General features: G+C 36.5%; 1 long non-coding RNA gene across 1 annotated transcript in view; it reads right to left on the reverse strand.

The window, feature by feature from the left end:
* LOC123480686 (uncharacterized) overlaps positions 1-21,596 on the reverse strand; it is a 34,683-nt gene extending 13,087 nt beyond the window's left edge. Inside the window, exon 1 of the long non-coding RNA XR_006656765.2 lies at positions 21,270-21,596. This is a non-coding gene — a long non-coding RNA (uncharacterized lncRNA). The remainder of the gene's footprint in view (positions 1-21,269) is intronic.
* Between the last annotated feature and the right edge of the window lie 1,864 nt (positions 21,597-23,460).

Here is a 23,460-nt window from a genome sequence, read left to right on the forward strand (position 1 = left end):
AATATCATTTTCAGAGTGATTTTGTTGTCTGAAATATACATAAAATTTAGTGTGGCCTTAAAGTTTATGGAAATATAAATACTCTTTGGGGAAGCAAACACAAGGTAGTCTTTAACAGGAATACCAAGATTTATTTTGACCTTTAGCTAAAAGCTATTTCCCAAAAGCAATATTTCTGGAATGGAAAAGAAAATAATGATGATACTCTTGAGTATTAGTTTTTACTTCTGTTCAATTGTATTATAATATTTACTGTTACATAAGAAGTTATCCCTAAACTTTAAAGGTTTAAAACAACACATTTTTTTATTTAACTCTTTCATGTATTAGGAATCTGGGCACTGCTTAGGTAAGTTCCTCTGGCTCAAAGTCACTCATAAGGTTTCAGTCAAGCTGTTGGGTGGGAACGAGGGTGCCTCAGGGTTATTCTGCAGCTGAGTGACACTTCTCCAAGTCCATGCCCATGGCTCATGGGAGGCCTTGGCTTTTTACTATGCATAGTCCTCTTTAAAGGATGCCTGAGTAGCCCCTCATGACATGGCATCTGATGATGAGAGACACAGAGACAAGGAGGTGGGGGGAGAGAGAGAGAGACAGAGAGAATGCTAAGAAGCACTCATGACAAGAGCCAAGTCTTTTTGGAACCTAATCTTGGAAGTGACATTCCATCACTTATGCTGCACTCTTTTTGTGGGAAGTTTGTCACTAAGTTCAATTCACACTCAAAGGAAGGACATTATACAAGGGTAAGAATACCACAAGGCCAGGGTTATGCTTGCATCTATGCTTCTTTGTGTTTTTATTTTCAAATTTACTACTTTTATTTCAGGGAAAAGCAAATCCTTATTCTATCTAATGACAAACACTGAAACAAATTCTTCTTCCTAAAAATACCACATTATGAATGTATTCTTTTAAGAACATATAGCATAAAATGTATGACATGTTTATGGGCTAATAGCAAGTATCTATTATTATTAAAAAGTATTTTTATTAAAGATATTATTTTTGACAAAATAGTTGTGAGTAAAATTACATTTCAGTCTTCAAGAATTTTATTATTTTTCTTTATATTTTTACTCATTTGTTTTTAAACTGATGTCATCATGTGTAAGGTGGGTTCAATATCTGCACATCTATTAACATGATACAACATGTAAACAAAAAGAAGGATAAAAATCATATATCAATAGATGCAGAAAAAGCATTTGATACAATCTAGCACCCATTTCATTATAAAAACTCTCAGCAAATTGGGAACATAGGGAACATACCTGAACATAACAGAAGCTATATATGACAAATCCACAGATAACATCATACCCAATGTAGAAAAAAACTAAAACTATTTCCCTTAAGATCAGGGGAATAAGAAACAAGACATGAGAATGTTCACTTTCACCACATTCAACATAGTACTAGAAGTCCTAGCCACAGCAATAGGACAAGTTGAAATAAAAGGCATCCAGATTGGAAAGGAGGAAATGAAACTGTCATTATTTGTAGATGATATGATACTGCATATAGAGAACCCTACAGATTCCACAAAAAAAAAAAAAAAAAACCCTACTAGAACCGATAAATGAGTTCAGCAAAGTAACAGGATACAAACCAAGTATTCAGAAATCAGTTGCATTTTTATACACCAATAATGAACTATCAGAAAGCTAAGAAAACAATCCCATTTACATTTGCAAAAAAAAACCCCAAAACCAAGAAATAAATTTGATCAAGAAGGTTAAAGACGTATGCTCAGAAAAATCAAAGACACTAAAGAAATAAATTGAAGAAAATACAAATACATGGAAGCATATGCCATGTTCTTGGGTAGGAAGAATTAACATTAATAAAATGTCCATACTACCCAAAGTAATCTATAGATTTAACACAATTCTTATCAAAATACCATTTTTTATAGAACTAAAAAAAATGATCCCAAAACTGAAATGAAACCATAAAAGACCTTGATAAACACAGCAATCTTGAGAAAGGAAAACAAAGTTAGAAGTATCATACTGCCTGATACAACATTATACTACAGTACTGTCCTGTAGTGTATTAAATCAAAGCAGCATGGTACTGGTACAAAAACAGACATAAATCAATGGAAATAAACCCACATTTATATGGTCAGTTAATTGTAAGAGAATATAAAGTGTTGATAAATATAAAGTATTGATAAATATAAACATGTATGAAAAAATAATGAGCAAGAGCTAGAAGGATGAATAGATGTCCTTCTAGATGAATAGACACGAGTTGATTTGTCTTGTTACCCTGAGTATTGTCAACTATAACATTTTATAGGTTTTGGTTCATTGAGTAAAAAAGTTCCCATTCTTGTGACAAGAGAATAGATGGAATTAGAAGCATCATTTAATAACAGAGATAACAGGATTTATAGATATAGCCACCAACTGCTTTAGTCAGGACTGACTTTCCCAAATGCTGCTTTCTACTTCATTTTATTGAGTGTATTAACAGAAATAATCCCATTGTAATATTTTCTTGGAATTAATACAAAATGTATGTACATATTCACCAATTACTTTGTGTTAGTTTTAAAGAAAGACCTAAAATAAATGGAATGGTAGAAGGAATATGGTCCCACTTTAGAGCAAGATACCAGGAGTCCTTTGTGACAAATAGATAAAGGGGAAATATGTACCCTGCACAGTGATTCGATCAATATCATGATTAAAACTGCACAGCAGTATACTCTTTTGCTTTAACAACTTGCAATGTGTCTACTGATAAATGTGCTTCTTTTAAAATAATAATGATAATGTGACTTTGTCAGTAAATCAGGGCATTATTACATCTGTATTCAAAAACATTACATTTACCTGCCTAACTGGACCAATGGCATAATCCACAAATATTTCTTTGTCATCATATTATTTAAATTGATAGACTGTCCTCTTAATACATGAGTTGTCATAAACAAGATAACTTTATTTTTTCAAAGGACTCATTGCATAGCATCTCATAGTCATAGCATCTGGATAGCAAAATTTATGTCTGCTTTTCTCATTCTGTAAAATCGAGCCTGGTCATTTTAATTTCTTAATAGTTTTATTATGTTCTGAATAAATTTATTTCAAGGGAAATATTGTAAGTCCACACTGGATACAAAATGTAGCCTTCTATGTTTAAATACTTTAAGTATCTGTGTCTAGTAACTCATTTCCTGTTTTTGAATATATATTTACATATTTTTGTTTCTCAGTTAAAAACTGGATTCTTGCTAGAGCTTAATGTAGGACAAAAGGTTATTTTATTTTCCCTACTATTAAATAAGCTAACATTTCCATTTTCCTACAAACTGTGAACTGAAACCCAAAGCAAGGTCTCCTATCAGAACCCTAACACTGCAGTTTCATATGGTTGCCAGATACTTGTCCAGCCTGTGAATTTCTAAGCCACTCTTCCCATGTCTCTATCCTTTATCATGGGAAAATGAGCACACGTGCTGTTTCCTTGAATATCTTTGAAAACACATTGTTGCTTCAGGGAGAGTATTTTTTATAGGTTGACATTTATTTCTTCTTTTGCCATTTTGTATTTATACCTTCTCTTGTTTTTATTATCTCACAAATCTTTTCCCTTAGCAGATCCTTTATATTTTATTAGAAATACCCAGCTTTTTCAGAGAGGCACTTTTCTTATATCGTTGTGGAACAAAACGGGCCACCATTGTCCTTTTAACACATCAGCTTTTAGTGGATGAAATGGAGGCCTCGCTGTTCCTGAAGAAGCTTTGCTGCTCCCCCACTCTCTGATTCTCTTTTTTCCCCTCCAACGCTGCATGTTCAAATGCTACTTATTTTCCGGAAACAGCTCACATCCCCCTGAACCATCTTGTTAAAACAGCCCCCTGGTTTCTTGAACATCATAGAACCCTGTATCTCTCCTAAGAGGTAGTATGTCTATTTCTAGTAAAGCTAGCTAATAATTATTGATTTTAATCAATAATTATTATAATCAATAATTATTGATTATAATCAATAATTATTAGTGTATTAGTGTTTATTAGTTTCCATACATTATTCTTTATTCATTTGTTATCTTCTATAACCTTTAAAATCTCAAAAAATAAAAAGGAATAAAAAAGATTTTAATGATGAGGACATTGAGCCGTAGAGCATTTGAACATAGAAGAACTGGGTCCCAGAGCCTATGTTATTAATATTATGTTGAATATTTTAGATAAAGACATAGTGCTATAATTACCGCTGAGTATTAAATAATTCTTCAATAAACAGTTTTTGCTACTTATAAATAAGTAGCAAAGAACCATATGCAAGTTTTGAATTTGACCTACGTCCTTTCACGTTACAGCCCATTAATAGCTTTTCCAAACCAAGGAGCTATCTCTTGGTTATCCCAACGTTTATCACATTCTCCAAACCCAATATAATTCTAACTGTATGATGCCATGGGACTCATCTTGTTTATAATTTCTGAATGATTATCACTTTCTTCATGACCTTTATTTAATCTTTCTGAAATGCATAAAGCATCCATGTGCATCTCAATTTAGATATATACATTCATGGGAGGCTAATTGGTAGGAAGAATTAGTTATAAACAAGTTGAAAGGATGACAAATAAGTTTAATTATATTATAACAGTATTCAAAAATATTATATTGCATTTTTATCTTACTGTTTATTTTCAAAACTAAGTCACCAAATTTTATTATGCTATTTTATTTTCATGTGTCTTTCCCCAGATTGTGAGCTTCTTGAGGACAGAAAAAAATATCTTTTAAATCTATGCCAGCTACTATTTTATATATTGATAAATTGATATAGTGCGCATCTTCTGATTACTTAGCCTAAAGGAAAACTGCTCCTTATATCACTCTTTTTTCTAACATTATCCTGGTTTATTTTTTTAATAACCTAAAATTACCTTTTCCATTTACTTGTTTATCTTTGAAAATCTCTGTCTCTAATCTCTCACTTTTCCTTTTTGTGTCTTTTAAGAGCAGACACATGTCTTGCTTACCACTGAATGTCTAGACCAGTGATTTTCAACCTTTTTCTTCCCATGGCACTCATAAGCTAATTACTAAAATTCTGTGGCACACAAAAAATATATTTTTCCTGATCTGACAAAAATAGCTATAATTTTATTCATTCATACCAGACAGCTATTGTGTTGGTTATTGTCATTTTTTTGAGAGTCTAAGATCAGTGCCCAAGACTGAATAATTGGATACTGCATGTTATAAAAATTCTAGCTGCACATGGATTAAAAATCGTTGGCCTAGACAAAGTGTACCAGTAGGACCTCAGTAAATATTGTGTTATGAAACTATTAGGTACATAATAAGTTTGGAAAATATTTTATTTTTGTAAAATTAATGAGTGATTTTTTAAAAATAAATTTTATTATTTACATTATTACAGATGTCCCCACATTTTATCCCTTTGCCCACCTCTGCCCAGCTCCCCACCTCAGGCAATCCCCACACCATTGTCTGTGTCCATGGGTCATGCATATGTGTGCTTTGGCTAATCCCTTCAATCAGTCCTCCCCTCTCCCCTCCCCTCTGACAGTTGTCAGTTTTTTCCATGTACCTATGACTCTGTTTCTATTCGGTTAGTTTTTTTTTTTTTCTTAGATTCCATATATAAGTGAGATCATATGGTATTTTTTTTCAATGAATGGCTTATTTCATTTAGCATAATAGTCCCCAGGTCCATCCATGCTGTCCCAAAAGGTAAGAGGTCCTTCATTTTTACTGCCGCATAGCACTCCATTGTGCAAATGCACAATAATACCACAGTTATTTTTATCCATGCATCTATTGATGGGGACTTAGGCTGTTTCCAGACCATGGGTATTGTAAACAATGCTGCTATGAACACAGACCTTCATATATTCTTTTGGATTGGTGTTTTGAGATTCTTAAGATATATTCCCAGAAGAGGAAAATCTGAGTCATAAGGCAGTTCCATTTTTAATTTTTTGAGGAAACTCCATAATACTTTCCACAGTGGCTGCACTGGTCAACATTCCCTCCAACAGTGCACTAGGGTTCTCCTTTCTCCACGTCCTCACCAGCACTTGTTGTTTGTTGATTTATTGATGGTGGCCATCCCGGCAGTTGTGAGAAGCTATCTCACTGGGGTTTTCATTTGTATTTCTCTACTTTGGGCTAAAATATCCTGTAAACATCACTTAAATCCATATGATCTGGTGTGCAGTTAAGGTTGTTGTTTCCTTGTTGACTTTTTTTGCCTGAAGCTCTGTCCAACTGGAATTAGAACTGCACTAATTCTAGTTTCTTTTTTATGTGGTTGCTACTATGGGCTCCATGATGTCATACCACTCTATCCCATCTAAGGGAATGGTCGACTCAAGAGAAATGGCAACAGTCTCTTCCATCGAAGTCATGTCTTCCCCAGGATAGTTTGCAAAGCTGTTGCTTTCCAGGTTTAGTAATCAAAGCCTGGTACCAAAGAGGGATGGATGTAGGGACAGGGCTCGAGACTAACAGGAGAAAGCAGTGATAGAAGTAGAAGAGGCACTTTCAAAGGGGGAAAGTAGCTCACAGGAACCTCCTCACTAGTTCCTTGATCAAAGTGAAAGCTTTTGAGATTTCGGACTGCTGTGTATGTTGCTGGCCTGAGACCACACGTGGTGCCAGAAAGGCAGGCAGAAGTGATTGCAAAGAACAGGGGAAGAAAAGGATAACAGAGTACAATAATATCCGCTACATCCTTTCTTGAGGTGTGTAGCCCAAAATCCATTAGACATCACCCGTGTGGTCAGGACACAAGATTAGGGCTGCACTGATCACACTTTTTATCACTGTCCTGAGATGACTAACAAACTTTAATGCATCCATGATATTGAGCCTCCAGAGTGAAAAGTGACAACAAATACTCAAGAAATTGACTGCGGAGACATTACCAAGTAAATACAACTCTATAAACTGAAGAGAGTGAGGTTAGCTCACCCACATCTCATTTATTAGTGAAACACAGGTTTGGTTGTGTGCACAAGAAACCCCCAAATAACTAGCAAATCATCTGACAATCATCAGGAATGCGACTCCTTCTAACTCACCACTCTGTCTTCCCAAAGGCGGTAACTGTTTTCCTCAAGATCTAGGACCACATCCCATAGCACCAGAAACTATCTTAGTCAATGAGTGGGATGGCTTACACAACAGGAATTCATTTGCTCACAGTTCTGAAAGCTGGAAGTGCGAGGTCAAGGTGCCAGCAAGGTGGGGACTTGCACGTGGCCATCTTCTCACTGTGTTTTCCATGGTGGATTGATAGGGAAAGCAAGCTTTCTGGGGTTTCCTCCTATATGGGCACCAATTCCATCATGAAGACCCCACTCTCATGACCTCATCGAAGTGTACTTACCTCCCAAAACCCCAGCTCCAAATATCAACACATTGGGAGTTAGGGATTAGATGTATGCATTTCAGGGGAACACAACGCAGTCCCTGACCTGGGGACCACAGTTCCAGGCAAAAACTATTTCAGATATAGAGAATGAAGTACTGGGGCACATCCAACCATCCTGGGAGCTGAAAGTGAGCGACACTGATTCTGGGAGCACCGGCTTCCAAACACCAGATGGCTGAAGTCCTAACAGTTACAACTATGTCCTATTCCAAGAGTTTTTCATCTGGTCCCCTAGCACAGGAATTAGCAGAGGAAGGCCTATGGCCAAATCTGGCACATCGCCTACTTTTATAAATATAGTTTTACTGGAACACAGCCATGCCCATTTGCTAGCTCATTGGCAGTGGTGGCTTTTGTACTAAAGCAGCAGAGTTGAGTAGTGCTAATAAGATGAGGTGGCCCACAAAGCCAAGAATATGATCTGTCCCTTTACAGAAGAATTTTCCCACCCCTGTCCTGAAGCATCCATAAACATGCTTTCCAGGTTTGCGATCCCTGTGCAATTGTTACCAGAGAATATAGGTTCTGTGGTGTCATGGGAAAAGAATTTCAGGGGCACTCACATGGGAGGGGTTTTACAACAGTGGTAGGGTTTATTAAAGTGAAAAGCAACAGCCCACTGTCCCAGAGGAAGAGAGCAGGCAGGCTAGAGAGCAGTGGCTGCTCTGAAGTCTTGGTCGAGCTTCCTTGTATTTCCTTAAGTTTGGGAAAGAGCAGGGTTTCTTTCAAACTATCCAATCTCTTTCCTGGCTTTTCTGGGGCTTGGGCCCTTCCACCATCTGTTTTCCCTCCAGATTTTCCCAGGCTGGACTCCTCTCTTTTACAGTCACTAGTCTGTCTCCCACTGCACATGCCTGAGAGCTCTGCTTTGCCATTTGACTCTACTGGACATGTGCTTAGTGAAAGGCATTCCTCCTCATGGTTGTCTCTCTCCTCTCCATGGGGTGGACTCCCTGGGATGACTGAAAAGCTGTCCTTCTGTCCTTCCTGCCTCCTCTGATGTTCTGCTTCATTTGGCAGAATAATGATAGTTACATCCCGGGTGGCTGTAAAACTGTTTTCTCGTACTTCATTGGGCTTAACCAGATAATCCGGTTTCATTGGCTCCCTCGTCTTTTGGTAATACCCAACTAACTGTCCGCTCTAACAAAATGACCAATGAAATGATGTGTGCATGGGTATTTCCTGTGGAATGGGGCCAAAATGTGTACCGATTTCTGAACATATATCTGATCCGCTGAAAATGTTCATAACCTCTCCATGAACCTTGAGGGAATACTGAATAAGATGTTCACTTATAAGAACATATAAGGTACATAGAAAGACAATTGGTTTGTGAATTAACCGTGTATCTGGCATAATGGAGATTAGTGCCATAAAAGTAACTTTTAACAAATCTTACAATGTCATGTGAGACACCAATAAAATTTGAACTTAATAGAGCCATGATACACCTTTGAAAAATTATTTGTAGATATTGACATTTTGAGGTTATTAACTAAAGTTGCAAGAAAATTCATTAGCAGTTTTAATTCTGTAAGCATATTCAATTACTTTGAATCACTTCATTAGTTTAGGCAGTCCTTGAAAAATATATATAATATCATAAAAACAGTACTTTCTTTATAGTTACAATGATTGCAAATAGTTCCTAAGACTGATGTCTATCCTCCATTCTTTTCCTTTCATTTTTGTAATAAGATCAAGCTTTATTCGTTATACTTTGTTTCAATTTAGACAGATTCCTTTTTCTTCTGCTCTATTCACAGGCTTTATTTTTTCTTTTAAAGTAGATTAAACTATGGAAATGAGAGGAACCAATACTTTCACTTCCCAGAAAATGTGTCCTATATCCTGATTATTTCAAAATAACATCAATCGGCTCTGTCCTATGAAAGTATGTAGCATAACAAGTTCAAGAAAGAAAGGAAAAGCAAAGTCAAGATTAAATTTTTTAATTTCATAAGCCTTATTAAGTTTATTTTAGGCTGGCATGAAGAAAGGCATTAATGGATCAGAAAGATTATATCTTTTCTGCTAAGCTTCTAAAGATCATTTACATAAAACTTGCATTAAAATTTATCATTTCTGTAGTCTGGTAGGCCAATCTTTCATTTTTATACAATAATCACAACACCTTTGATTTGCATATCTTTTAAAAATATTTTTAGAAGTGGTTTCATGTCTGTTAACTCACAGCCACCTTGTAAACATGGTAATTTTGCTCTTTTTATGGATTAAAAATTTGAGATTCAGGGAAGTTAGGTCTGTGATAGAGAAATACCTGACTTGATACATCAAAATCTCCAGTTCCTTATTCTTTTCCTAAACTGCACTCTCATAAAGTGCTCTATTTTTATATATACAGAAAAACAAAGAAATGCTCACATGGTGACTATTTATATGCTTATGATAGTTAGGAAACAGAAAATATAATTATTGATCAGTGGTTCAACCGATACACAAAGAAAAATTTTGACTCACTACAACAACAAACATTGAATTTCAAGTTTCCTATTGAACATAAAATTGCTACCATTATTATTTATTTATTTATTTTTAAAAATATTTTATTGTTGTTCAATTACAGTTGTCTGCATTTTCTCCCCACCAGTCCTGCTATAGTTTTTAAACTAACATACCAGTCTATGGTATATTGGTCATTACTATTGCATAGGTATTTTGACAGATGGACATTTTAAATTCAAGTACTTATTTATTCTCAGTTTTATTTACCATTAGTGAGCATCTCATTTCCTTTCCATGTCTTCCATCACCCCAGTATTACCACTGATGGTAATGATGGTAAGAATGCAGCAATGGTGGTGAAGGCTGCCAGAAAAAAATAAGGTCATTGTCGGAGAACCACAGGGTTAGATACTTAAATCAGATCAATGTAAAAAGAGGCTTGATTCTGGACATTTACATTATCATGACTTTATTTTTCTTTATTTAAATGTAATGGGTATATATGGGAAATAGCACAGGCATATATAGTAGGAGAAAAAGGTCAATTATTAAGAGCCTCTGAAGATAATAGAAACTTGATACTGCTTTTAGTAATGCTAACATCTTGGCTCGGTCTGAGTATAAATCAACAGTCATAAATAAGGCAGCTTTGTTCTATTTTCTACGTGCATTTAGTTTTTATAATCACAATTTGTTCCTACAAAGCCAATAAGCAAAAAAAATTCAGCTATTTGGTTTTCTGAGTAATCCAAAGATGGGTCAACTAATTAGGCTATTTGAAAATACAATTGTAATTAAAACAATGTGCATTAAGGGGGTAATGTCTTAGTATTTACGGTTCATAGAATACCTGTAAAGTTACCGTAAATCCATAGCACCACAGGACTCAGTATAATAAAAATGTTAGAATGTACAAATATCATCAAATTCTTGTGGCCCACTTCTGTAAGAAATATGAATAATTCACAATGTCATATATGGAATTAGATTTTGCTGCCCTACTTCCTTTTAAATAAACATGTTTATTAGTCACCAATGTCATTTTTCTCTACTTATACATGGTGACCTTTCACTTATGAGCTGGAAAGCAATCAATACTGGGTAGGAATGAGATAAAGAAAATGCATTTAAATATCTACAGCAAACATTTATGATGGCATGTGCAAAGTGATTCCAAACACATTTTTGTTTAGAGAAAAAAAAGAAGTGTAAAGTCCATTCACTCCACAAATATTTATTGAGATGTTACTATGTGCTTATTTAGGCACGTTAAATGATTCCACTGAAAATTAGACAATAAAATATATAAACAACATATGGACAATAAAATGTCTGATGCACTTCATTTTAATTTTTCATTTTTTAAAGATTTTATTTATTTATTTCTAGAGAGGGGGAGGGAGGGAGAAAACAGCAATGTGTGGCTGCCTCGAACACGTCCCCAGCTGGGGACCTGGCCGCAACCCAGGGATGCACACAGGCCAACACTCAATCCACTGAGCCACAGCAGCCAGGGCAATTTCTCATATTGCATTAATTCAGAGAATAACTGCCAATCTATAGTGATTCCTCTGAATCTCTACTAATCATTTCTGATACACTCCATGCAGTTATCAGCAGACAGTCATCAGGATGAGTTGATAGGACATATCTCAAACAGGGAGGAGGTAATCAAGAAAACAACATTAAAACCAAAAGGAGATAGTTTACTGCTGATTATATCCACCATGTTTCTGTTCTCATACTTTTTCATTTCATTTAAAATCCATCTCAATCACTTCCATCCCTAATTTCCTTCATACCTCAATTTATTCTGGGTCTTATATCAAGAGTACATAATGTTCTACAAATTTGCTTGTGTATCTATCACAGAACCCACACTGCTTGGTCTGGGTATTGTCTTCCCTCATGGTGATGTCAGAATATGCCCTTACATCACGGATCCTTACAATGCTTGAGCAGTATTGTGCACACCATAGATGCTCAATAAAAAGCTGGGAAATGAACCAATCACAACATTCCTTTTTAGGAAAGACTAGGATGACTCCCCAATGCCAACTGCTGTAGCCTGGCTCCAGAAAAATTTTCCAAGCTCTTCCCAGTCACTCCACACTTTCTAAAACCCACAGACAGTGAACAACTTAATTGCCTTGTACTTTTCCATTTTGCTTTGCTCAAGCTGTTTTAATCCGTCTTAAATATATGCTTTCCTCTTCCTTTCCCTGGTCGATTCCATTCATACTTCAAGTGTCAACTCAGTTGTCATCTCTTCCATAACAGGTCCCAAACATTTCTTTGTCTACGTATTTTCATGCTACTTTATATTTATCTCTTATCTTGTAAGATCAACTGGAACTTAGAATAATATCTGATTTGCTATGAGCACCATTGTATGCAGGAAGAAAGCTGACCTTTCTCTCTTCAATATTGTTGTCTACTGAAAAAGACCCATGATCTAAAGTAATCCTCAGGTTTAATATTTGCATGTCTTGGTTCAGTCAAGCACAGAAAAGAGCACAAGGCTTAGATTCAGATGGTAACTTAGTCCCCTTTCTCACTTGTTTTTTGAGGATTTGAATGTTTTTATTTCCTTAATTGTTGCATTTATTAAAAATGTGACACAGGACCATTATGGTCCTGTGCTTCAATTGTTGTGGCTGTGTGCTGGCTTCCATAAAAACATCACTAATCATATGTTGTGACTTGGATAAGTCACATAATATTTAGGTGTTAGAGTGCCCTTATTTGCAAATCATCTCTATACTTTAATAAAACTAGAAAAAATATGTTCTAACACCCTATTACACCAAAAATGTGATACCTGTCTCCTTTTCAGTGTATACATGTGGTTTGGAGTCCGTTTAGAATCAGGTTACCCAAGCATAGATCACAGCTCTGCCTCTAAAGCCTTGGGCAATTTATTTAACTTGTCTGGGCCTTAAATTTTTATAAAACTGCTTGAGAATTAAAGAAAGTAATATGTATAAAGCACTTGGAACACTCTCTGATATACAGTAAATTTGAGGTACTAGCTACTGTTATTGTTCTTATTATTGAAAATAGGATCAACTTATTAACTACACTAAATTGATTAATATCATTACATGCAACTTTACAGAATTGTAACTCAAAAAACAACACAAATGTAAAAAGGGGGATATTCTTGAAACTGGGAAAAACAATAGGGATATCACTGGACCAAAGGGTCTTAGTTTTCCTGATGAAATTCAATACCACCGTAATACAGTATATATCATGCATGTAAGACATTAGCCAGTTTTATGGATTGCTTTTATTTTTACCTACTGTGAATAAACCCTCTTCACATGCTGGGGAATATACCTTAGACAGCCATGCTTTACTGAGAGTAAAAACGCAAAACATTAGGGTTTTTTCCTCTCAATTTCTTTATGTCAACACCAGAGAATTTACATGCCCACGTCTTAGATTAACCACTCTTCTTTGGGGAATGGGATAATCTGATTGTCCAGATAGGACTATGGTGCTTAGTTCTTTTGTTTACAGTCCTTCTAGAACCATGTACTAGATGGAATGGGTGCTTTTAGCAAAACAAAGAAAAGGGGATTTTATGTAAGCAAAAACAGTAGGTGCCGATTACATCTTCCTAGAAGGAAGCACAACTTGGAATGGAGAGAACAATCCCGACCTCATGATAAAGGTAGTAAGAACTTGTTTGTTCTCATCCCACTTTATCCAAAGCACCTGGTTTCTCCCAGCAGAGAGACACAATGGTTGTTGCTAAGCAGAGATTTAAGATTAATATACAATAATTTCTGAGAGCCTATGATGATAGAGGTTAGACCAAGCAGAAACTAATGATCACCTGAAATGGTGGTATTAGGGAAAGGCAATGAAATACTTAACAAAACTTACTGAAGACTTCACTATTCCTTCGCCAGTCATGTTTGTTTCATTCTTGTAAAGTGCAAGAAATATGAAACTCCTCATGCTTAACTATTGCTAATAAATTTGATCACAGTCAGATCTCACTCTCTAGAAAAAAAATCACATTAATAATACTTGCCAAATTGAAGAACATTGAATCTAAAGAATATCCCAATGAGTTGAAATACACCACATGAAAAAGGAAGATATCCAACAGATTTTGCATCAGTATAAAAGAACTAATCCCAAGAGATATGTTTTAACAGTACAGAGGGCATTTTTTTTTCTAAGTGATGGCAGATAATGTACTGTTACACTTCTTAAGACAGGCACTCAATAACTGTTTGTTGATAAATGAATTTATTTAGTTTGGCTCTCAATACAGACAGAGTAATTGAAACATGGAATCTGATAACAATGATATAGATAGGGGGTATATCTCTAGAAATCCTGCTACATCTCAACTACTGTGGAAAGTAATTTATTCTTCTGGAAGTGTATCACAGTAAACCAAAGGAAGTCTGATGTAACCTAGGTCGCAGTTCCTTATGAACATTTATTAAATGAGTATTTATCTCTCATTAGGGGAATAACAATAAAAATCCTCCTGTTTTTATCAAGGATTCGTGTGGACAGCTCTTCCAGTGGGAATGGTTACAATGGTGTTAAAATTATAACTGTTGCCGTGGACAGTGTGGCTCTGTTTTATGTTAGAAAACACCAGAGTCAGGACTATAAGAAAGGAGCTACCCTAATTCTATCAACCATTCCCAGGGATCTAATAACAAGGAAGTAGTGTAGGTGCCAATGACTGTTGGTAGCTGACTAGTGGTTCTGGCTGCTGACACTGGGCAGTTTCAGCCATCTGTTCCCCAAAATTGTTTTTTAGAAAGTTATATAAAATAATTAGCAAGTTGGGATTCTATGGACCTAGCCAAGAAAATGCAATTCAGTTGAATCTGGTGGAAAATAAGGTTCATTTTCATTAACAGAAGGAATAAAATGAAATTTGTCAGAAGCTGTTGGAGGTCAAAACAAACAACATATCAGTGGTGGAAAAATTCGGAAGAGAGAGATGGTAATCTCTGACAAGAAAAACTGTGTAGGCGGCTAGCAAACAGAACAGGGAAGGGCAATAAAAAGGACAAGGTTAAAATGTAAATAAGACAGTTCCAGCAGTATTCATAGTGTTTTCTTCAGAACACATTGCAATAAAAAAAGTCCTTCTAAGCAGGTTCTGTAATGTCACTCATGAGTCATACTTCATACTAAATAAGGAGACAAAAATCATTGAAAACAAGCTACTAAAAATCAGCCAATCTGCAAGTAAAATATGATGAGTAATCCAACATAAGTCTGTGTGGGACAGAGTGTACAGGGAGGTTGGTAGTAATTTATGTCACACAGCACTTTGGAAAATGGATTAAAAGATGAATTACGAAGAAAAATTTTGAGAATACAATAATAAATATTTTAAAACAATATTAAAGAGAGAATAGCTATACAACCAACATGCAGATAATACAAAGGACACTATTAGGAAAAGGCCCGTAAGACAAAGCTCATTGGACAGTAAATTTCTCCTCAATGTACCAAGAATAAAAGTCTGTGCACCTAAATGGTGGAATGGAGAGTTGGCTTATCAGATTTGTCAGCCACTTTAACATATATATTGTAAAATGGTACCACTGTGGCTGTCCTTGAAATCAATTCATAAAGTGTACTTAGTGGAGTTCTTACCACGAAAGACATGCTTCCTTAAAGGCAAAGTAAAATAAACAGACACACAAAAATGAAGAACATAAAGTATTTTCTCTAGTGTTCAAGGAGTAGAGGACCTGGTTTGACCCTACTTAATCAATAAAGTTAGGAAATACTGAAATAGATTTCTCCTTATATGTTTATCTGGTTCTTTATATTAGACACTACTGAAATACTTCTTGGTAGAGTGGATCATTATCTTCTCCACCATTCTGCTCAAGAAAGTTTCCAGCTACTTTCCTGAATAGAGTCTACTAAATAGATTCTTTCTTTCAACCTATCTTCCTTTCTTCTTTTTTAAACATTATAACGACCTAATGCATTTTTCATTAATAGTGGCTGGTGGACTCAATTGTTCAAATCAACTCTTGCCTTCTTTTAAATGTCAGCGTAAGTAACTGAAAGCTTTTTACAATCAGCAGCCTTCATGGTGCCTGCTTATTCTACATCTGGGCCCACATACCACCATGCATTCATCTAAGAATATGGGTCTAATAATTATAACTATAATTTTAAAAGTGTAGTTAAATCTTAAACAAGTTAAGTGTGTTAAGATGAGACGCATTGGAGAGCATATTATAATGATGACTTGAGAATATTTATTTTGTATATTTTTCCACTTAAGAACCTAGTGCTTCATTAGAATAATTAAGTTTAAAGTTTGTTCAATCACCTTGCTTCTGGTAAAAGTCACACTTTTAGACACTAGAAATTAGGTAATGAAACAAATTGTTTTCATTTAAAATGGTGTAGCTCTCTATTTCTCTGAACATATGTCTGTGTTTTTAAACCAAGAGAAAGGAGAAAATACTGCAAATTTGCTGCAGAATAAAGTCACCATTAAATATTTTAAGTTCATATTTAACAAGAACCTGAAGTTTCCCTGTCAAGTCCATGTCTTGGATGAGTACTTTTTTGTATAGTTTCTTTATTTTTTTACTTCTATTAATCTTGTTCTCTCATTTTCGCCTGAACATATTGCAACAATTTTACAAAACATAATTTGTTTCCTGAGCTGACAGCCTAAGTGCCCAAGTAGATTCAAGAAATATTTAAAATTTCATGGCTTCGATGGCTAAATATATTAAGAAGAATCTTTTCTGTGTCCTGAATGTGCATAGTGGTTAGTCATTCTGTCTGTTGTGAAACCAAAAAGTGCTACTAAGCAGAAATAGTCATTTATTTGTTTAACCCTCTTACTGCTGCTACAGACTGTTAATCATTATTTGACAATTATTTTATTCTATCAAACAATATCCTTTACTTAGCAAGACTATTTCAATATCCATGGTTTATTTCCTTATCTTGATGTGTTAGAGATGATATGACCAATTACATTACAAAAATAAAATGATTAAAATCTGCTTTGTGTTTGGAAATATTTTATCATTAGCAGTCATCAAAGTTAAAAGTGACTATAGATCATACTTAAGTATAAAATTAAACTTGAGCATATAAACTAGCAGAGACACTTAAAATCCTTTTGTTAGCCCTAGGTTTGAAACTTCCCAAGGTTATCTACTTTGCTCCATTTCCACAGCTACCGCTCCAGGCCAAGCCAGCCCACCTAGAAGCCTTTGGATGTGACTTAGACAGATTGCACCCATAACAGGATAAAAACCAACTATCGCTATGACATGAGAAAGTGCTGGATGTTTGGGGCTCCGTCTAACCCTCATCCATTTCCCATCACTTTTGCCTTCCCTCCTGCACTCAAGCACACAGGCCTTCTTTCTGTTCATCAAGCAGCCGACCTTCTTCCAGGCCAGGATTTTTATACTGGTCCTTCCCTCATCTTAGAATAGCCTTCACCCTTAACCCCTGTCAGCCTCCTTTCATCTGTCAGTGTCGCCTCCAAATTCACCTTCCCGGAGGGCATTTTGCTGATGCCTTTCATCCAATGTTGCCAATTGCCAAACTATTCTCCACCATAAAGCTTTTTGTTATATCTTACTAGTATTTAACAGTCTCTAAAATTATATTATTTGTTTATTACCTTTTCGGTTAATTTTTGACCACCCCCCCCCATAGGAGAGCGGCTTTTTTCTATCCTGTTCGCTCTTGTATCCCAAGATGCTGGCACAGTGCAGGCACATAGTAAGTACTCAGACAGTATTTGTTTAGGGAATGAATCATTTAGCATAGCGAATCAAACTGGAATACACACAGGGATGTTCAGGAGAAACTGTTCAAATGATTATGTAGATTTTTAAATCACATAGAGAACATTTTTAAAAAGGAGAACGAGGATTTCAGGTGCAGGATAACAACCTCTCGATGTCTAATGAAAACTCATAAAGAGAATAATGAAAAATGTCAGCAAGGTGGAAGGCAGTGTTTCGTGGGTTGTTTGCATTCCTGCACGTCTTACGAGAGCTTTTCTTCTGACTATCTTTTCAAGGATATTTGTATAGAAACATCCTTGGGAGATAGAGGGATATTTTTTTTTTGGAAACAACAAATTTGTTTGCTCTCCAAAATCATAAAAATGTTTTCCTCTAAGTCAGGAAGGAAGGAAGGAGGGAAGGAAGGAAGGAAGGAAGGAAGGGAGGAAGGAAGGAAGGAAGGAGGGAAAGGGCGGTCAGATTTGCTGTAAGCTCCCTTTATTATTTTTTCTTTATTGTATTTTCCATTACCATTTAGTTCCTTTGTACCCCCTCCCTCAGCAATATGGCATAACCTCAGAGACCCCCACCTACGGCACGAACGCACTGTAGGCGGTATGGGCCTGGGCCTCTGCGCCTCCCCCACGGACTTGCAGAGGCCAGGGAATGGACGCAAACATGAAGCTCAATCTGCAGTGCCTGAGTGACAGTGTCTCTGACACAGTGGTCTCATGTCTTCTTCCAGCACACAGAAAACTGTGCGGTGAACTTGTTAGCTTGCAAGCTGGGTAACTTTTAAGACCCTTCACAGTTCTTGACACAATGATACTATTAGCTGATGTATTTAAAAAAAAAAAGTGACCATACAGTAAATTCAATGAAAATTGCCATTAAAAATACCACTGATAATATATGTGTGTTACAAAGATATGCATATATATGTGTATACACATATGCTCATATATTTTATCACATATATATGTGATATATATGTTTTGTCTCACACACACACACACACACATATCGCAGGGACACAGACAACAGTATGGTGACAGCCAGAGGGAAAGCGAGGCGGGCGCAGTGCCAGATGGTGCAAGACGGCAAAGGAGGGATAAACAGGGACAGAGAGAGAGTTTGCTTGGGGCGGTGGGCACAGGATGCAGAGTGCAGTTGATGTTTTGTTGAGTTGTACACTTGACACCTGTATGATTCTGTTAACTAGTGTCACCCCAATGAACTCAATTACAACAGAAAATTAATAGGCATTTCCCTACAAAACACTAGTGACAGAATGTTTTTTTTAAGATACATTTGCGGGCTACACATTTCCCATGTACTGAATCACGTAAACAATCGTAACTCCCAACTCTCCAACTGGCTGTGCCTAGGCTGGAGTTTAAAGTCTCTGCTGATCCCTAAATCCACCCCGGAATTGCTGCCGAGGGGGCCGAAGCTGGGAACGGGCTCCTTCCCTCCCCATGCTCTCCCAGCAGAAACACTTTTCCAGAGACTACAGCTTGCTCTTAAAAAGCTGACAAAGGAGTATTGTGAGAGCCTCCAGTGTTTGGAGGCTAGCGGTCCAAGATCAAGGTGTCAGCAGGGTTGGTCTCTCCTGAGGCCTTTGTCCCTGGCTTGTGGATGGACCGCCTGCTCTGTGTCCTCATGTGACTTTCATTCTGTGCTCATGCCTCCCTGATGTCTCTCTGTGGGTCCAAATTGCCTCCTCTTTGAGGACACCAGTCATATCGGATTAGAGCCCACACCAAAGGCTTCATTTTCACTTAATCACCTCTTTAAAGGTCCTATTTTCAAATATAGTCACATTCTGAAGTACTAGGAGTTAAGGCTTCAATATATGATTTGGGGAGGATGTAGTTCAACCCAAGCATTCCTCTTAGAGTTAGAGAGAGACAGCTGGGGGTCAAAACCCTGGTTTTATCTTCTTGCAACAAAGTGATTTTCAATGTGCTAAATGTATGGGTAGTACTTGGTTTTTGGAATTATTTATCGTGAACCCCTGAAGTTGCAGCTGCTCCAGGAGGAATGTGGCTTGCCACGTATGCCTGGTGAGGCTTCCTGGCAGGCAGTGTGCAAGCAATGATGAAGGAAAAGAGGGGTAGCCTCCTCAGTCCCTGCCCACTTCAGCTTTGTCTCTGGCAAAGGAGCAAACCTCGGGCACGGGGTGGCCTGGCAGATGGCCTGGGACAGTGCAAGGTTTTCCCACACAACTGCTCTTTGTCTGTGAGTGCTCATGCTGCCTCCTTTGAGTCCTTCAAATCTAAGGAAAATCAGTGAAGGGAACATAGTAAGCCTTTTCTGCCCCTTTTAAAAATCCCAATGCTAAAACCAATTGGTATGAAATTAAAGGCCAGGTGGAATGCAGAGGGGGAGAGTAACAAGTCATAAATAGTTTCAACAGCTAGTGAACATGTTCACCAAGCATAGAAGGATTGTCTACTCAGGACGACAGGGGAAGCAGCCTAACAAAGCCTGAAGGAATGAAACCACAAAGTAAGGATTGGGAGCTGCAAAGGATTCACTATAGATAAAGCATCCGTCAGGGGTACAAATCAAGAGATTAAAGAGGAATTTAGGGCTTGAGATCACTGAGGGCTCTTTAAGTAATGCTAAGAACTCAGTTTCTTTTGGTAGTTATGGGATGTCAACTTAATGAATTTGCATTTTTGAAAATGAATCTCTGTGACCAGATGATAGACTATTTTAAGTGCCTTTTTTCTTTAATACCCAGAGATGATCTTTCAAGACATTAAACCAAGGTACTATAATCCAAAACACTTGTTTTATTGTGCCCTTTAGAAATGTAATGCTTGCAAATGTTTCAGGCAGAAAACAAGAAAATGAACGTGAAACAGTAATAAAATAAGGTGCACTTACCACATTAGGGCAGTGTGCCTTGATGCTTGGTGTGTCTCTGATCTACAATGTATGTGGACGGAGATTTTTCCATGGGCATGTCAGAAGTGTGCAAAGCTGCTTGTTAAAGCACAGCCAAGCTTGGATACAATGCATCCATCGGTAGCAGGATTTATAAACATTTGTGATATGTTCATACAGTTAAACCAGCGATGTACACATGTAAAGAAGAGAGCTCAAAAAATTAAGTGGGGTGAAAATTAAGTTGTTTCATGTAAACTGATGGCATTTACATGAATTTGTTAAAACTCATTGAATGACAATAAAAATTTAAAAAATAAATAAATAAGTAAATAAAGCTAAAAAAAGAAAGATGATATGTAGATTTTCAGGGGAAAAACACAGACAAGCATGTTCTGATGAACTACACAGAATGAGGTGAGGAATGAACTTTGAGACAGAAAAAGAGGGAAGCTACAGTCTTGAAAATAGAGACCACTGTACTTGAACAACAAAAATAAATTAAGTAATTAAAAAATGAATGAAATGACAAAATCTAAATATAATTAATTATTGGTGGGGAAGACACCATTTTTTCAGTCTCTGTGCTATTCTATAATTGTTTAAGCTTTTCAGAATTATTTTTTAAAGAAAGAATTTTTCTCACCAGACTTTATACTGCACCCTGCCTTCGTATACTCACTGCCTCATAACTTACCCATGAGATGCATGAGTTAAAGTCTCTTCATTGCTATTTCAACAACGCAGGCTCCAAGAGAGAAAGGGTCTCACCTCCACTTTTTCTCCTACGCACTGAAAGGAGAAGTGGAAGGTGGATTCCAGCATTTCTGATCCCGATGCGAGCGCCCTCCTAACCCTCCTGCAGCCGCAGGAGCCATGATGAGAACGTCTACTGAACGTATCCAAGAATCGGCAAAAGACGTCTTCAGAAATTTTAATGTGCCCCTCTGCTCAGCGTCCTCTACATTTTGTTTTGTCAAGAAAAGTTGAGCAATTCGTGTTCTGGCGTTTGGGGGTAGCACGTGATGCCTTGTGCTCTGCGGCATTCTGGCTTCGGCGGCTCTAGCGGCTATTTATTCACTATCTGCTTCAGCTGCCTAGTCGGTAACGGGTGGAAAATCATAATACCTGGGCAAAAGGTTGTTGAGAATGAACCGGATAACCCATAAGCGGTTATGATTGGTCCTGTGAGAACTATTACAGTGCGGGGTCACGGAAGAAAGTGCTGGTGTGTAAAACGCCAGGCTGGTAAGGGCAAAGTCCCGGGATTAATGTCGGGTGAGCAAGTTTACATTCTTTGTGAAATAGCTGTTGGCTTTCAGTCTCAAAAAGGGGATGGAGTAAACACTGTAAGTACGTAGACTGGCACAAGCACATTATACTGCTACAAAAAAGCACAGGTTCAGGTGAATGTGAGCTTCATTTTCTGTACGTTTTATTTTTAATTACAACATGTATGAAAAGAGGCTAGAAAAAGGGAGATCAAGGCAGTTACCCACACTCAGTCCCCCAACCAAAACAAGGAAAGAAAGAAATCTCATTAACTCTATTGGCCAGTTGATACTTTAAACTATCATAGCCAATTCTGTAGTGTATGTCACAGAACACGTTGAGGGCCCCCAAACAGATAAGCTGCCCATTCACCTCCGTGCATGTATGCGGTACCTGAAAAAGCTAACTCTAGCCATTGAAAGCAAATCAAGTTTTGAACCTTTCGGAATGCTTTAGAGCTCATTCTGCAAAAACAAATAAATGGGAATAGGTGATAGCAAAGCTCCTCCAAAATCTCTTCATTAGATGAGCATTAGAAATCCAAACTTGAAAAAGAAATCAATGATACACTTTCAAAGATGGAATCGATATTTTCTTTCAGAAAAGGGGCTGTCTGCATTGTTTTAAAGCTCTTGTAGAAACAGTATCACTTTTATCTCACTCTGATCTTCAAACGCAGGTGACCTTGTTTGGGTTTCAATAGAAAACTCTCTCATGAATTTACATGACCATGTTAGCTGCATAGTGGTGATTGCAAAGATATAAAACCAAATAATGCCATAAAACAGCCCTTCAGGCACATTGCCTTCTTTGCATAAAGATGGACTACACATTGTTATGTGCATATAGTTAAACTCCCAAATTCAAAGTTAAAAATAAAGTCCTACTTGGGTTTCCTAGGGCTCAAAAAACAACCTCTACAATAATCTCACAAAGCAACTTCCGGCGAGGAAGCAAAAGGAAATCATATCAAACCTGTTAAGCATTAGCATTTAGTTTGGTTGTTGAATATTTATCCAACACTAAAACCAACACTTGTCACCTAAAATAGTCTTTTATATAAGAAATGTGAAAATGTTATTTACATACTGGGATTAGTAAGGGAAGAATAACTAAAAGTACTGTAATTTCTCACCTAATTCTTCAAGTAGAAATTGGAAATAAAAATGAAGTTAAGCAATAAAATAATAACAAATAAAACACTTGCTCATTAGTCCATTAGGAAAAGAAAAATATTCCCATCCATGTGACTGGGATTTTTTCTGATATCTAAATGTCTTTTTTGTATGCATGCCATGTGAGTTCATATAACTTATGTTTCTGAGTCATTGCTGAGTTAGTATTTTAATTATATTTATGCAATTAGAGTTTAATGTGTAATTCTAGTAAAAATTTTAAGAGGGCTAAAATAAAGATGTCTTTAAATAGTTCACATATGATTGAATCATTCACAATAATTCATCATGGATTAGTATTATAAAACCATGACCATGCAAATAATTATGATAATCTTTCTTCCAAATTCTTTTACTTCATCCTTCTGGATAATATATTAGATTGATTTTCTTTTACTTTGTATCTACTACAAAGAAAAAAATATAAGAGATCCACTTCTT

Source organism: Desmodus rotundus, chromosome 13 (genome assembly GCF_022682495.2).
Source record: "Desmodus rotundus isolate HL8 chromosome 13, HLdesRot8A.1, whole genome shotgun sequence".
Lineage (NCBI taxonomy): Eukaryota > Metazoa > Chordata > Mammalia > Chiroptera > Phyllostomidae > Desmodus > Desmodus rotundus.